This window comes from Trachinotus anak, unplaced genomic scaffold, assembly GCF_046630095.1.
Source record: "Trachinotus anak isolate AG129_WGS33_773 ecotype Australia unplaced genomic scaffold, CSIRO_AGI_Tana_v1 ptg000013l, whole genome shotgun sequence".
In the NCBI taxonomy this organism is placed as follows: Eukaryota; Metazoa; Chordata; class Actinopteri; order Carangiformes; family Carangidae; genus Trachinotus; species Trachinotus anak.
Window position 1 is genome coordinate 23,030,097 of NW_027273864.1, and position 14,304 is coordinate 23,044,400.

Genomic DNA, 14,304 nt, shown 5'->3' on the forward strand with positions numbered 1-14,304 from the left:
TAACACATCAGATTTATATCTGACAATGGGAGCACATGACACATGATTTCACAATATTTGATGTTATTCACACATTTACTGTATAACTTTACTCATCCTGCCATAGTGATTTGCGGTTTCAATAGGAAATACCAAGAAAGAATATTTCACTATATTCTCGTCACCAAAATGCTGTGACTCTTCATAGTTAATCACCAGCTGGAGTTTGGCATTTAGTCAAGAATCCTTCTTTTGGCCCAGTTTTTAAAGATGACACACGAAGAGCACCCTGTGTTACATAATCTTTTTTTAATCTGAGGTCAAAGTCCATCTGTCAAATGATAGTGCTCAAGGACTGAGGCTGATTTGTGATTAAAATGATTGTTCTTACAAATCACTGTCACTGGGTAAACGAGGAATCCATTGGCTCGTTCTCAGTTCCTGCTTTTCCCATCAGTTAAAACTAAAGATGTCAACTGTGTGTTGGTTTGTTACTTCTGACTTTTTTTTTTTTTAATTCATTTAGTTGTATGTTTGGAAGAAGTAAAAGTGAAAGCCAGACCACACTATAGACCTGTGTGGTAGTTGTGTTGTTGCTCACTGTGTATTTGTTTATTTAATTCAGTGGTGCAACATCATCTTTACTTGGGTAGGCATTCTGTACACAAGTACATTCTTGATGTATTTTATTTTATATTCAGAGGCAAATATTCAGCTTTTTACTCAACAACAAGTTTGTTTGATAGCTACAGTAGTGAAAAGTAACTAAGAACATTTACTAAGTACTGTACTTCGGTGCAAATAGGAGATACTTGAGTATTTACATTTTATTGTACTTCATAATTCTACTCCAATACATTTCACAGTGAAATATTGTACTTTTGATAGCAGCATCTACTTATTACATTACAGATTAGGATTTTACATACCTAGTGTTGGCACAGATGAAACCACTCTGTCAACCAACCAGTAAATGCTGCTTATATATTAATGGATCTATAATTATATTAATTCAAATATATAATATAAAATAGTATAATACTCTCAGTCGCCATTTTCCTGCATTATAAGTACTTTTACTTTAAGTACATTTGCCTTGTAATACTTTTTGATTAGATACTTTTACTTTTGAATTCAGAAGTGTGAGTATTTTCACTGTTACACACTCTACTGATGTTACATTATGATGCATTGTTATTGATTAAATTATCCAACAGACATAAACTTATTCAAGAAATCTTTCACCTTTGCTTTTAAAAAAAAAAATATTATTTTGTGGTTTGTACCTGTTTATATTCTCCAGTAGATGGAGCCAAATTCCCATCAGATGCCATTTGAAAACTGATGCTAGGATGTTACAGGAGAGGTTCATATAAACAACTGTGTTTATTGATCTCTTTAAAAAAAAAAAGAGTTTGCATGTGTCTTGCATGTTACGAGTGGACCATCTCATTGTACAGCTCAGCAGGAAGCACACAGATACCTGTATGTTAACACATTTTCTCTTTATCCCCTATTTGAGACCTTTTTTTGTAATACCAGCTGTTTTATTGGTAACTGTCTCACATGCTGGGAAGTGATAAAAGGAAATGAAATTATTTCCTTTGCCTCAAAGGATGGATTTTTTAAAAACTTTTATTTCCTCTCCCAAAGATGAAGTACTCTCAGCATCCAGTAGCAATGGATGAAGATTTAATCTCTCTCCTGATGAATGACCCACTACTTCTCTGTCAGAGGCTGCTGAGGCAGACTGCTCTGAATCCAAGAGAAGCAGTGAAATGACAAGAGAATTTGTTCCCATGATTTCTCTTTGTGAATGTGAATGTGAATGTGAATGTGAATGTGTGTGTGTGTGTGTGTGTGTGTGTGGTGAGGGGGCGGATGCAGTTTAGAAGATATCTGGTGAGAAGTCATCAAGTTCATCAGATATTCAGATCATCAGGAGAGAAAACAAGAGAAAAGAAAAATAATATCTCTGGAGTTCATATTCTATTGTGTAACAGAGCTAAATGAATGTAACTGCGCTATGGAAATGTTCATTTCAACAAGGTTTTCATCTTGTCTTACATTTTGGTTTGAATCAGGTAGAATTGAAGGAACACTCACATCTACTGTGTTCTAGTGAGGTGATGGCTCACACATAAAGAGAAAGAGGGGCAAACATCAAACTCACAAATGCAATGCAATCTAATTATTTATATATATATATATATATATATATATATATATATATATATATATATATATATATATATATATGTATGTATGTATGTATGTATATATATATATATATATATATATATATATGTATGTATGTATGTATGTGTATATATATATATATATATATATATATATATATATATATATATATATACATATATATATATATATATATATATATATATATATATATATATATATATATATATATATATATATATAAAACGTCTACATTTCAGAGGTAAATATTTAGGTAATTTTAACTGCACCAGAATAATTTCACAGCTGGCTTACACGGCTCTGAGGTAGTTTAAGATTTTTCATGAAGAAGCGTACAATGAGCTTATAAAATGCAATACATCGTTGCATATTAAACCAGTGGTTCCCAACCTTTTTGGCTTACAAAAAAGCAGAGTCTGGTTGAGGGCACTTAATTTACATTTCAGATGTCTATGGGTCAGCGGGTTCCACCAAAGAGTGATTGTACCCTCTAAACTTCTCAGATGGTTTAAATCTAAATAACTGTCCAAAGCACAAAAGGATAAAATGAACCAATATTTGCCAATATATACCAATTAAAAAAAAGCTAAGATTAGAGAAAACTCTGAAAATCAGCATTAATTTGTGGAACAGATCTTTGTTTTGTCTTCTCTCTAACCCCATCAAACAGCTCCACCTCAACCAGCTGCAAAGTAAAATGCTATAAAATATCGTCAAATCATATCATCATCATCATCATCATCATCATTGTCAAAATGTCAAATATAATAATATAACAGTCACAGGAGACATATCACTACATAGCTTATTGCTTTTACATTTTAGCATTTTGCAACTTTTAACAGTAATGGGGGTTTTTACATCGTTGTTTTGGTTGTTTTTTGCTACTTAAGAAACTGGATGCTTATCCATTTCTGTTTAACATGAAAAGTTTGCATCACTGAAAATTTCTCACCTTGATGGAAGATGTACTCACTTGTATTAAACTTGATAAAACTTTTAAGACAATTTAAGCTCTACGTGATTAGTTTTGCAGTGTAACATTAACTGTCAGTTGTCTCACTGTTCAGACTAATCTGAGCTCATACACTGATTTTCAGTGGACATGATTTCTTTCTCTGTGGATACAGCTCCCCTCTGGTATCTGAAAGTTGGAAACTCCATTAGGGCGGGTCCCTGATGAAAACCCATTAATGGCTCTGCTATTGGGATTGAGTTTGGAGCGAAAGACCTGGCAGTGGAACTGCAAACAAAGCCATAAAGCCTGATGTAGCTGCCTCTCATCGAACATCTACAGCTGAGGAAGAGAAATTGTCCCGGCTCTGCAGACCTGTTGAATTAAAGGGGGCATTAACTGCAGCTTCCTCTGCATTATTGATGGCTGGCCTCATTCCTGAAGCCATTACGCCTCCGATTTTTACTCTTGCAATTTTCTGGTCGACATTCCACTGTCTTCAAACACACTTCAATGATGAAGGCGAGTGAGGGTTCAGACAGAGGGCTCACACTGCTCCCTGCAGGATGGTGTTATTTTAAGCTGAACTACTGCAATCAACGCTGGGCCACGGCACACTCACAACTTTTGTTCCCTGTGTGAAGTGAAAGTAATCACAGGATGACAAGCAGACAAGCATGTGATGATGACTTATGCAAGGTGCTGCCTACAGTAACAAGACCCCAAAAGGCAGTGAGGAACCCTCTGTGAGGTGCCAAATCACATGACGCCTCAAAGACAGCCAATGTCTGCTTCTTCCTCAAAGAGACAAAAACCAGAGGCTTTTATTAGATTTTGATGCCAAATGCTCAGTAACCAGGATTATCTCGTGACTCACCTGAGCTGCCACCTACAGTACATTTGTTGTTGAGCTCTCTAACAGCGGCTCATACCACTGGCTTTATCTGCTCTCGCACAGCTTGAGAAACCTTACCTCATGGCTGACCTCATCCTGTCATATGATTTAATGAGCAGAGCTGTGTCACAAACCACAGTGTCAGGGGTATGACAGGATAAGTCTATACAATGCACTAAAGATTAATGAGGTCATCTCCTCTCTCAGTGTGTGTGTGTGAAAGAGAGAGACAGAGAGCGAAGAAGAAAGAAACTTGATGACTTTGGGAATCATATAATAAAATGATGTAAATAGAATGAAAATAAAAGCTTCTCTATTCATAGGCAATTATGAGGTGATGTGAAGCCTGGCTCTGGTCTACATATCTGCTTTGAAAGTTATGGCTCAGCTGGGTCAGTGATAATGGGCTGACATTTTTTATATTGAGTCCCCTGGGATTTGTGTATTCTGCCCTTTGATTCTGCTGGCATGTGTGTGTTTTGTGCGTGCGTGTGCTTACAGAGCTCTCTGTGAGGTAGTAGATGGCTTTGGCTTTATGATGATAACACTCTCTGAGGGTGTCCAAAATCAATCAAATCCAAATCCAAATGCTTGCCTCCGATCTCCACAGGCTATTTCAAAGGTTGGTATTGATTATTCCACCCATTCCTGCCTTGCGGGGGGACAGACGAAAGAGTCTGCTTGAGAAATGGAGAGATGATAATGCAATTACTGGGGGGAAGCCTTTGTAGACCGGGCAGCAAAGCTTGAGGAGAGAGGAAGTTGAATGTCAGAGACAAACAGACGTATTATCATAACCTTGGCGAGTAGTCAGGAGTCTAATGCATGTCATAAGGCACAAGTTTTTCAGAGTAAGGGACTGTAGACAATATCTTGTCACAGTGTGTGTGACGTGCTATTGTCTACAGTTGTCATTTTTATTTTTGCTGATGGGAGGGTAGTCATCAAATCAAAGGAGGATCTTTTATTTCTTTATTTTGTTTTATTTATTTTGCTTATCATTTTTTCTGTTATATTTGTGAGATTAATTATATAAAAAAGATACAATAGTTAAATCAGTGGATGGCAGTTTGATCATATAAGGATAGATAGCTAGATAGATAGATTTCTTTCTTTTTTACTTTCCCAAATAATTTTCCAACACCCAAATCATTTTCACACAGTCCCTAAATCTTTTTTGTGTGCATACTGACTGACCCTCAAAAGTACTCTCCCTAAAACCATATTATATCACAAACTGGCCTCTTTTGTTGTTGTAAAAATAATATCCTCAGTATAGGAAATTGATTTTTAAAAAAAAAACAATTTGAAAACTATCAATTATCTTAAAACGCCACAGATAATGCTGTGAATGACATAATGTGCAGTAACGCTTATGTTCTCCCACAGCTGTTATTTTTCCGCCAGATAGTGACTTGCTGTCTTCGAAAGGGCACCATCACCCAGTTATCATCATCTGAAGCTGGCTGAGATAAATGCCAGCCCCCCTCCCTGTCGGCCCCACAGTCCAGGATCACCAACCTCCACTGGATGGCGCTATAATACCGGTGCAGCAGCAGCAGCACCACCACCACCACCACCACCTGCCTCTACACACACACACACACACACACACACACACATACAAACACACACACTGTGATGAATCCGCCTGCTCTCACATCCCTCGGACACCTCAAATCCATATCTCTAACTGCGCAAAGACGTTGCCAAAACCCAATTGCAGCCAGTATGTGGAAGGAGGATTGTAAAAAATCACACCATGCTTGAATCCAGACACTATGAGTGACGACCCGGCGTTTCGTCCAGCTGCTGTGTCGCTCTGGCGGATGGCAAGTTGTGAGTCAGAGCCGGAGGACCAGCAACTTTTATAGACTTTTAAGTCGACCGCCTGCAAGTAGCCAGCAGCCCCAACTGAGACTTCTTTGACTCAGGGATTGTGCGTCTGGAGAGCTTTGACATTAGACCAGTGTTTTCAGGTTATGTGTTGTCGAAGGCGTCTTGAAGCGACAAGGAAATGGCATTTCTCTAAAGAAGAGCTGTCTGGTTTTGGTGGTTGACAATGGAGAATAAATGAAAGGGACGTTTCCCGGGATTAATTGACTGCACAACGACAGGTAGGTTTTCATGCCTGGAAAATGTTACCGTCACATATTTTGTGCATTGAACTGTAAAATGTGCGAGTTTTCACAACGCTAATTTGAGTAGAAATTGTAGGATGCAATCAATTCATAGTGTGAATTTCATCTTACGTGTGACTGGGAAACAGCAAAGCAGCCAACCCCATCCATACACTGAGCTTATCGATTTAGGCTATCGATTGTTTCCCCTATGATAAATAGTTACTAACTTATGAGACACCAATAGGCTACTGGGAACTGATGGCATAAGGTGGCGTTCAGGTGCAGCTGTAGGCTTCATATTGTCTTGATTCACAGAACATCAGATCTGTGCAGCAACATGAAATCAGCATTGACAGCTTAAATTAGACACAAATCCAATTTCCCCTCTGGAGGGACCCACCCACTCATTTTGGGTGCGCAAAGGCTTTGAGGGAACTCCCCTCTGTGTTCAAATACAGGAGGAAACTTCATTTTCTGTCTTCTTTAAGTGTGTATAAGGCAGATAGGTGATGTGTTTTGAGGTTATTATGTGACCATGAGATATCTATCTATCTATCTATCTATCTATTTTTTTAACCCCCCCCCCCCCAAAAAAAGAAAAGTGCATAAAATTTCCTCATCTTTTACTTCTGCCTACCAAGAAGCCTGTATCTTGGGGAAGGTAACCCCTAACATAAACACTGGAGCTGAGCTGACAGCGTGGCCCGTGTCCTCCATCAGAGTGAGCCCCCTCAACTCCAAATTAAGAAGAAAGCAGCTCGGGCTATAAGCGGCTTGTTTGTGACTTAAGAAAAGTACAATGCTGTTATCTTGTTGGATTATGTTGAGAGGACATGGATGGAGTCCCTAATGAAAACAGGCTCTTGTATTTGCTGTCAGCTGCTCTGCGCGCACACACTTTAGATGTTTATGATTATGCTTACACACCTCTGTGAATATTTCTCTTTCGACAACCCCTCCCCTTTTCACTCTCCCCCTCCCACTTCCTCTCCTCTTTTTTTTCTATCTCAGTCTATCTCCTTGTTCTTTTATCTGCCCTTCATCCCCTTGACAAGCGTTGTGCGGTCAGCTGGGGTTTTTTTTCACTTCCCCTCAATTAGTGCTATCATCACATTTCATCCTGTGGAATACAGGGATGGTAATAACCTTACACTCCTATTGCGGGGTGATACAATTCTGCTGTGATTAATTGAAGTCCCCTCAGAGAGTCAGAGGAGGCGTAGATCTTGCGTTTCACACTCACTGACAGGCAAGCCATTATATTGTTTTATAGATCGCCGTCAGTAGCCCTTGAAGCTGCCTGCAGCCCGCTGTTGTTCTGGAGGGTTTTATTGTGCAGTGTTATTGGTTGGTATTGCTGACAGGCAGAGCAAAGGCCACCCTGGGATTATTGGAGATGGGATCCCTGTGACAGTTCCACTGTATTTGACAGTAACACTGCAAACTTGGAAAAGATTTTTGCCCTCTTAAAGTGTGAATTTGTTATAGAGCTAAAGGCTGAGAATAAAGTTGTGTCTCTACCTGTAAACAACCTGCCACCATAACCTGCAATGTGGCAATAAGGGTGGTGGGGGAAACAAAAATGGTTGCTTCTGCTCTTTTGGTGGAAACAATCGCACTGCGTCTCTGCAAAATATCCAGAATGCAGAGGTTAGACAGATTAGCTTGCACTTTCAGTTTTCTGTGTGTGCTCTCTTTTTCTTCTTTCGAGGCCACCATCACACAGACATTGCAAAAAAAAAAAAAAACCAAACAAAAACAGCAGAGCCCGAAGGAGGCAGATCGTAGACTGAGGCTTGGAGAGAGTACTTGATATGCATGAGCCACCAGGTGATTTCCAGAAGAAGAGAACACCATGGATAAGAGGCTTGTCTCTAGTTTTAAGGAGCCACCCCAGGCAGTATTTGTGTTCTCCGCCAGCTTCCTGCTCACTCTGTCAGATCAATAGGGCATAATGTGAGAGTCTGGCTTGTGTTTGCAGGCACAATACAAAACAATACATGCACTTTAGTTTCTACGTTCTACACATGCATGCACAGGGCTGTGGTAGTTGCTCTTTTGTCATTGCCCGTTGAGACTGCAGTCCTTCCAAATGTCTCTATGTAAGACTGACATTTTTCCATTTCCTGTAGTGTGGGCAGGCTAGATTATGCAGGATACATATACATGTGATAGCCCAGTGTCTTGTCACAGAGAACACAGCACTGCAGCACCATGAGTTAACCATAAAATGCTGGGTATTGCATCATTTCAGAAACTCTGTATTCACCACCAGCCCTGCAGATTTGGCTTAGCGGAACAATAAAAAGTCATTCATCTATCTACATGATTACACCCGATTTCAGCACCCCAAGATTTGCTGCTCAGCAGTGTTCAGAGGCTAATGTGTTTAGAAAGCACAGTTTGTTCCACCTCTCAAAGCGCCAACTCGAGCTGCATGGGTGAATCCGTCGGGTGTTTAGAGGGGAATTCAAAGCCCCACCGTAGTGAACGAGATGCAGCACTGTGACACTCGTGCAGCTCCGTCATGTACAAGGAGGAGGAGGAGGAGGAGGAGGAGGAGGGTGATATGGGGAGAGCACATCCCATGTTTTATAGATGCCATTTAAAGAAGCATGCCCAAGATGGGCTGGCTGCAATGAACTGTAACCACTGACAAAACACCAAGACAATAAACAAACAAATTGGTTTCCTGGAAACCAGCAGTGTCCCACTCACTCGCCCGGGCTGATCCTTGCCAATGCGGCAAGCTGTTTTTTCCTCAGAGATTAGGCTGTGAAGCACAACTCCATCTCTTATTTATTCATGCTGATTTGCTGTGTGCATGTTTGGTTGTGGGCGTGTATGAGTGTGTGTGTGTGTGTGTGAGAAAGCGTGAGAGTGTTTGTGTGTGTGTGTGTGCAGCTGAAGTGTTTGTAAAAGTGGGTGTTTTCCTGAGTGTTTATGTGAATGATGTACATGGGCCCATCACTACGTGTATTACTCTTTTAATACTGTGTGTGTGTGTGTGTGTGTGTGTGTATAGTGACGTTATTGTATTATATCAGTTGCTTCTTATGTCCGCTCAGTGTACATGACTGGAGTACAGACTATGATCCTGCAGGGCTCGCCTATGACTCGTTCACGTGACTCTGCTCATGTCATGCATGTTAAGGCGTTGTTCCAATAGAGGATTAAATTCCTTCCTTTTTTGATGGATATTTGTTTTTGTATGATTTCTTTACCAAATCATATTCTATAGAGTATAAAGTTGCAAAATGTATTTCAGGCCCCTGTGGTTCTGGAATTGAAAGTCTCACAGACACAGACAGTGTAAGGTGACTGACAGCTGAAGCACTACTATGGCCACTGAAGTCGGCTGAATCATCGCCACGACACTGGTTCTTTGAGAAAACGTCAAAGGTGCAAGCCTGTGTACATGAAAACATGAGGTGAGAAGAACTACAACTCCCAAGATACATTTTGGTAAAAAAAAACAAAAAAACATCCAGTCAGGTAGCTTAAAGAGTCACTTAACAGCAAGCTGAAAAGCAGTGTTTTGCTGCCTGCTCACCTGTGACAACGCCCAACAGTGATGTCACCAGGCTCTGCAGTACACCTGTACATCACTGCAACAAGGGGAGGTGTTAAACCACTGGTTAGTCAGCAAAGACAAAATGATCAAGGGGCGCGAAGTGACTCTTCAAAATTAAATGAATTTATTTTCAAATTTTTGATGAATCGAGCAGTTATGGCCTCATGTCAGATGTAAAATGTATCTTGTGTTTAGTGATTAATAAAGCAAAGATTAGTGAAAAGCCAGAGAAAATACATATAGTTTGAGGGGGGAAATATGTCTCTTTAAATTTGCCGTCTTTTGGATGATCATTAGACCCTGTAGATGTATGTTGTGATCTGTTGGGAGCATCCCGACCCCCAGGTTGGTAACCCTTGATGTACGCAATCTTTGGAAGTGAATTAATGTTCAAATTCACAATGTCATGGTTTGAAAAGTAATTTCAAAATGTATCGAAATAAATAATGGAGGTCAGGTGGCAGATTTAAATTGGCTGTAGGTGTGAATGTGAACATGAATGGTCATCTGTCTCTATGAGTCAGCCCTGTGATTGCCTGGTGTCCAGGGTAGACACCGCCTCTCGCTCAATTTCAGCTGGAATCAGCATCAGCACCCCGCGACCCTCAAGGATAGACGAATAGCTAGGGGATGAATTCCCAGATTACTTCCTGTGTAGGGGTGACATAGGCAAGCAAACTTTTTCTAAGGCCAAATAGTCTTGTACTCTGTGTACAGTGTCATGTGACTCTGCCTGGTAAATCAAGTGCTGAGGACAATAAGGTCTGAGTGGAAAACAGCCTCAGCAGAGCTTAGGAATCCACTCTTCCATGGAGGTGGTTTTCAGCTTTGTCGGGCATCCGGCTTTTCTACCAAACCCCTTTTTTCTCTCTCTTTCTCTTTTTTCCCCCTTCAATTTCTCTCCCTCTATGTTCCTTTTCCTTGAGGTAGTCAGGTTTTGGCAGCTCTCACTCTGTGTTGTGGCACTGTGCTGAATTCCCATCAACTCCTTCTCCAGCACAGCAGTGAGGAACTAAATTCTCCAAGCCCTCAACCACTGGCCCAGTGAAAAGGTTGGGGAATTGCAGATTTTGAGAGGCCCCTCTTCTAAACTCAGTTCCTATGGGAGTAAAGAAGCTCTCAATTTTTCTTGGCAGGTTTTTTCTCTCTCTCTCTCTCTCTCTCTCTCTCGCTCTCTCTTGCTCTCTTTCTGTCTGCCTCTCTTGTGGTGCCTAAGGGTCCTTAGCAATATGTTTTTTTCTGCTGCTCTTTTCTGGTGTTGTTGTCAAGCTCCACCTCATGCCTGTAATCATTAGACTGCAATTTGAGTAGAAAATTGCAATTACGGGGTCAAAAAAATGAGCCTGTTATTTTCTACGCTTGTTATTCCTTTGTTGAGAATGCAGGAGAACGGCATTCCTATTGTGAATTTCTTCAAATGAATTGTAGTCAATAAAATTACTGTCAAAGGTTTCTCAATTTGCTTCGTAGAGGAGGGCTAATGTTCAGCCTTTTTTTTAATTTAAAAGTTGCACAATATCGACATGATTTTGACAGTCCCTCCCTTTACTCTCCTGCCCCACATCGTGCGAACAATGGGGTGCAGGTAGGATTTAGTGACCGGTCATGTTTCTTCATCATGAGATCCCAACAATGGACGAGCTGGTGCCCATGTTATCAAATGTATTGTGCCAAAGCCAACATCTGAGCTGTGATCTAATGTACAAGACGAGACTGAGAAACAGAAATCAGAAATCTTGTGTTATCTCTCTACCATGATAGAATGAGCTCAAGGGTAGCTGCAGTTCACGCTCCTCTTTCATCCTTTCAAGCACGCCTCCTCTGTCAGTCAGCTATGTGCACAGTGTGCTGGCACTATAAATACATGCCCTTTTAATTAATCTCATGCAGTTAGATTTTTTTTTTTTGTGTGAGGCACAGTTGTGAGAGATGCGCAGTCCTTTTCTTTGCTCTTGGAATTGATGTACGTGTACTTTTACCCTGATGCATGTTTGAGCCAAGATTGTATGGAAGGGGGTCTGACTGATTCTTTTCCAGGGGGCCACTGCTCTATCTAAACACAGTGTTACAATGTAAAATAAAACAAGAATTGATATTAGACATATTGTGTCAGACATATAACAAATGTTATCTTTGATTACTCTGAAGAAATTAGATTTTCGAAAGAAATTGTAATTTTGCATGTTTGCATGTGTTTCTTTTATACTGGCATAGTTTGGGGGTTTAATGAGAGGAAATCACGTTAAACAAATCATGGTGCAGAGACAACATAGAAGAAATCAGGAAAAACTCAATTTCATCGATGTGACAGTGTGAAAAAACAAGATGGATCTATGACACAAACTTGAATTTATCAACATAAATGGGCAATGACTAAAACATTTTTTTTGGAATTACAGTATGTGTTGTATATAAGTGGATCTTCTGGTTCATTTTCTTATGCTCTGCTAGAAAGACCAAAGACATAGACCAAACCTCCTGACAGGATATTGGATCAACCAATCAGCTGGCTTGACGTGCAGCTCCGTGCTAAGTGTCGTTGAGGTTCAGGAGGTATGTTTGTCGCCTCACAGGGGAGCCGACGCCACCTATGCTTACCAATAACACTCCTGTCTGCGTATGGTCACTAAAAAGCTTTATGTGTACCCCAGCAGAAGCATAATTCTAGTTTAACCCTCAAAATACTGTCAATACAGCTTAATCGAAAAAAAAGGAAAACCTGCTAATGGCATTGATGCTGCCCTGGATTTTTATGGAGGACAATTAGGTGGACAGAGGTTGTAGTGACAGCGACATTTCATGTTCTAAAGAGGTCATTTTCACAATGGTGTGCTCTGGCTTAAATCCTTTACAAGTCTGTGCGAGGCCACCACTGTATCTGTACAGTAGAATGAGGATTTTCTTGTTTCTGCAGCACAAATCTGATGCTTAGATTTTTTTTTAGACCAGCATCAATTTTCAGACATAAAGCAGAATTATAAGCCTTGGGATGGAAAACAATTTTGTTCCCTCTCCCTCTCTATTCTCTTTTGTCTTCTTTGCACTCTCGCTCTCTTTCTTTTGAACACACGCGCGCGCGCGCGCGCGCACACACACACACACACACACACACACACACACACACAACTCTCTTGCCACAGCGTGCAGGGTGACTAATTTCTCTTGGGGTTTGGACTTCGACGCGAGAGAGGGTGAGATGGAGAAAATGAAAGGGATAGGAGAAGCAGCGGTGCGCTGGCAGCTCAGAGGAAGCTGCCCACACTGAAGGAGCCTGACACCACCTCTCATCTCATCTCTTTGGACGCTCGTCTGTCTGTTCTGTCTCCGAGCCCAGAGCACCCAGCATGCGTGTAGCCTCTTTTGGACTGTGTCAGTTTGATCATTGTTTACTCCCCAGTTTCAGGTACCGGAGACAAATCACAAGTATTGTGCACGGTGCTCTCATCTGTGAGGAGAAATTGAAATCTAAGTGTGTTGTTTTTGCATCCAATTTGAGCAGTTGACACTGGATTCTGTAAAGTGGAACGACTGCCAATCAGTAGGGCTTTGTTTACTCTGTGTGTCCTGCTGACAACTGGCTGGTACAAATATCAACTGCTGTAGTGTCACACACTGCGCCTTTGTACATTAACAGTAACTGCTGAGCTGAAATAGGCTCTATGGCACTGGTGTTGTATTAAGTCATGCACTTATACAAGTTAGACCTAACATTTAGAGAACTGATTTCAATATGGATTCATCACCAGATAATATAATCAATATTTTCAACATCTGTACCTTAAATTTGCTCACAGAAAGGAAAGCTACAGCGTTCAGGTTGCGCTGTGTCTCCGTCATGTCTCCAACACAGTTTCAGTGTCCACTAAAAGCAAAGTGTATTCAGAAGCCCTGTTTCGTATCTGGATTTTCTAAGTAGCTTATTTTAGAAGATGGCAAAATGGAGCAATCCTCCTTCCCAGACTTAGTATGAGAGCGAGATGAATACCAAGAAAAAAACAGTGACAGACCATATGTCTGTAAAGAAAAGTGAGTAACAGATGCACAAGTGAATTTCATAGACCAGAGAGGCCGTGTAGTTAATAGTTAATACAGACACCCTTTATAATGGGATTTAAAGTTCTAGCTTGTGGCTTTATCAGTGGTTAATAAATCATTCACTAATGTTTAGAATCAATTATAAGCTATTATCAAAAACAATTTATTGGGGAGCCCCAGTAACATAATGCTTAAGTGCACAATACCCACATACCTTCACTGTATGTCAGACCCTCTCTCCCCTCATTTTCTAACTCTCTACCACCGTCATCCAGTAAATTTACAAAACCTCCAAAGATAATCTTAAAAAAAGTTTCTGGGTTATGAAAAACCTCAGTGGCTTGTGTTTATCCTCCTCCAAAATGACGTTTGCTTTTTCTTTTTAGCTGCTCCTCAGAGATTGCCTCCAGTGCACAGTTTCACCACTTACCTCCTGGAAAAGGCCTGAAGAGCTTCAGATCTAAAAGTCTTCAATTAACTCCCAGCATTTCAAACTGTGGATTTGATGTGTGAAACCCATTAA

General features: G+C 40.5%; 1 protein-coding gene across 1 annotated transcript in view; it reads left to right on the plus strand.

Moving 5' to 3' along the window:
- The first annotated feature begins 5,647 nt into the window (after positions 1 to 5,647).
- tafa3a (TAFA chemokine like family member 3a) overlaps positions 5,648 to 14,304 on the plus strand; it is an 86,588-nt gene continuing 77,931 nt past the window's right edge. The window contains exon 1 of the mRNA XM_071495185.1: positions 5,648 to 6,166. The gene's annotated coding sequence lies outside the window, so the exon portion shown is untranslated. The remainder of the gene's footprint in view (positions 6,167 to 14,304) is intronic.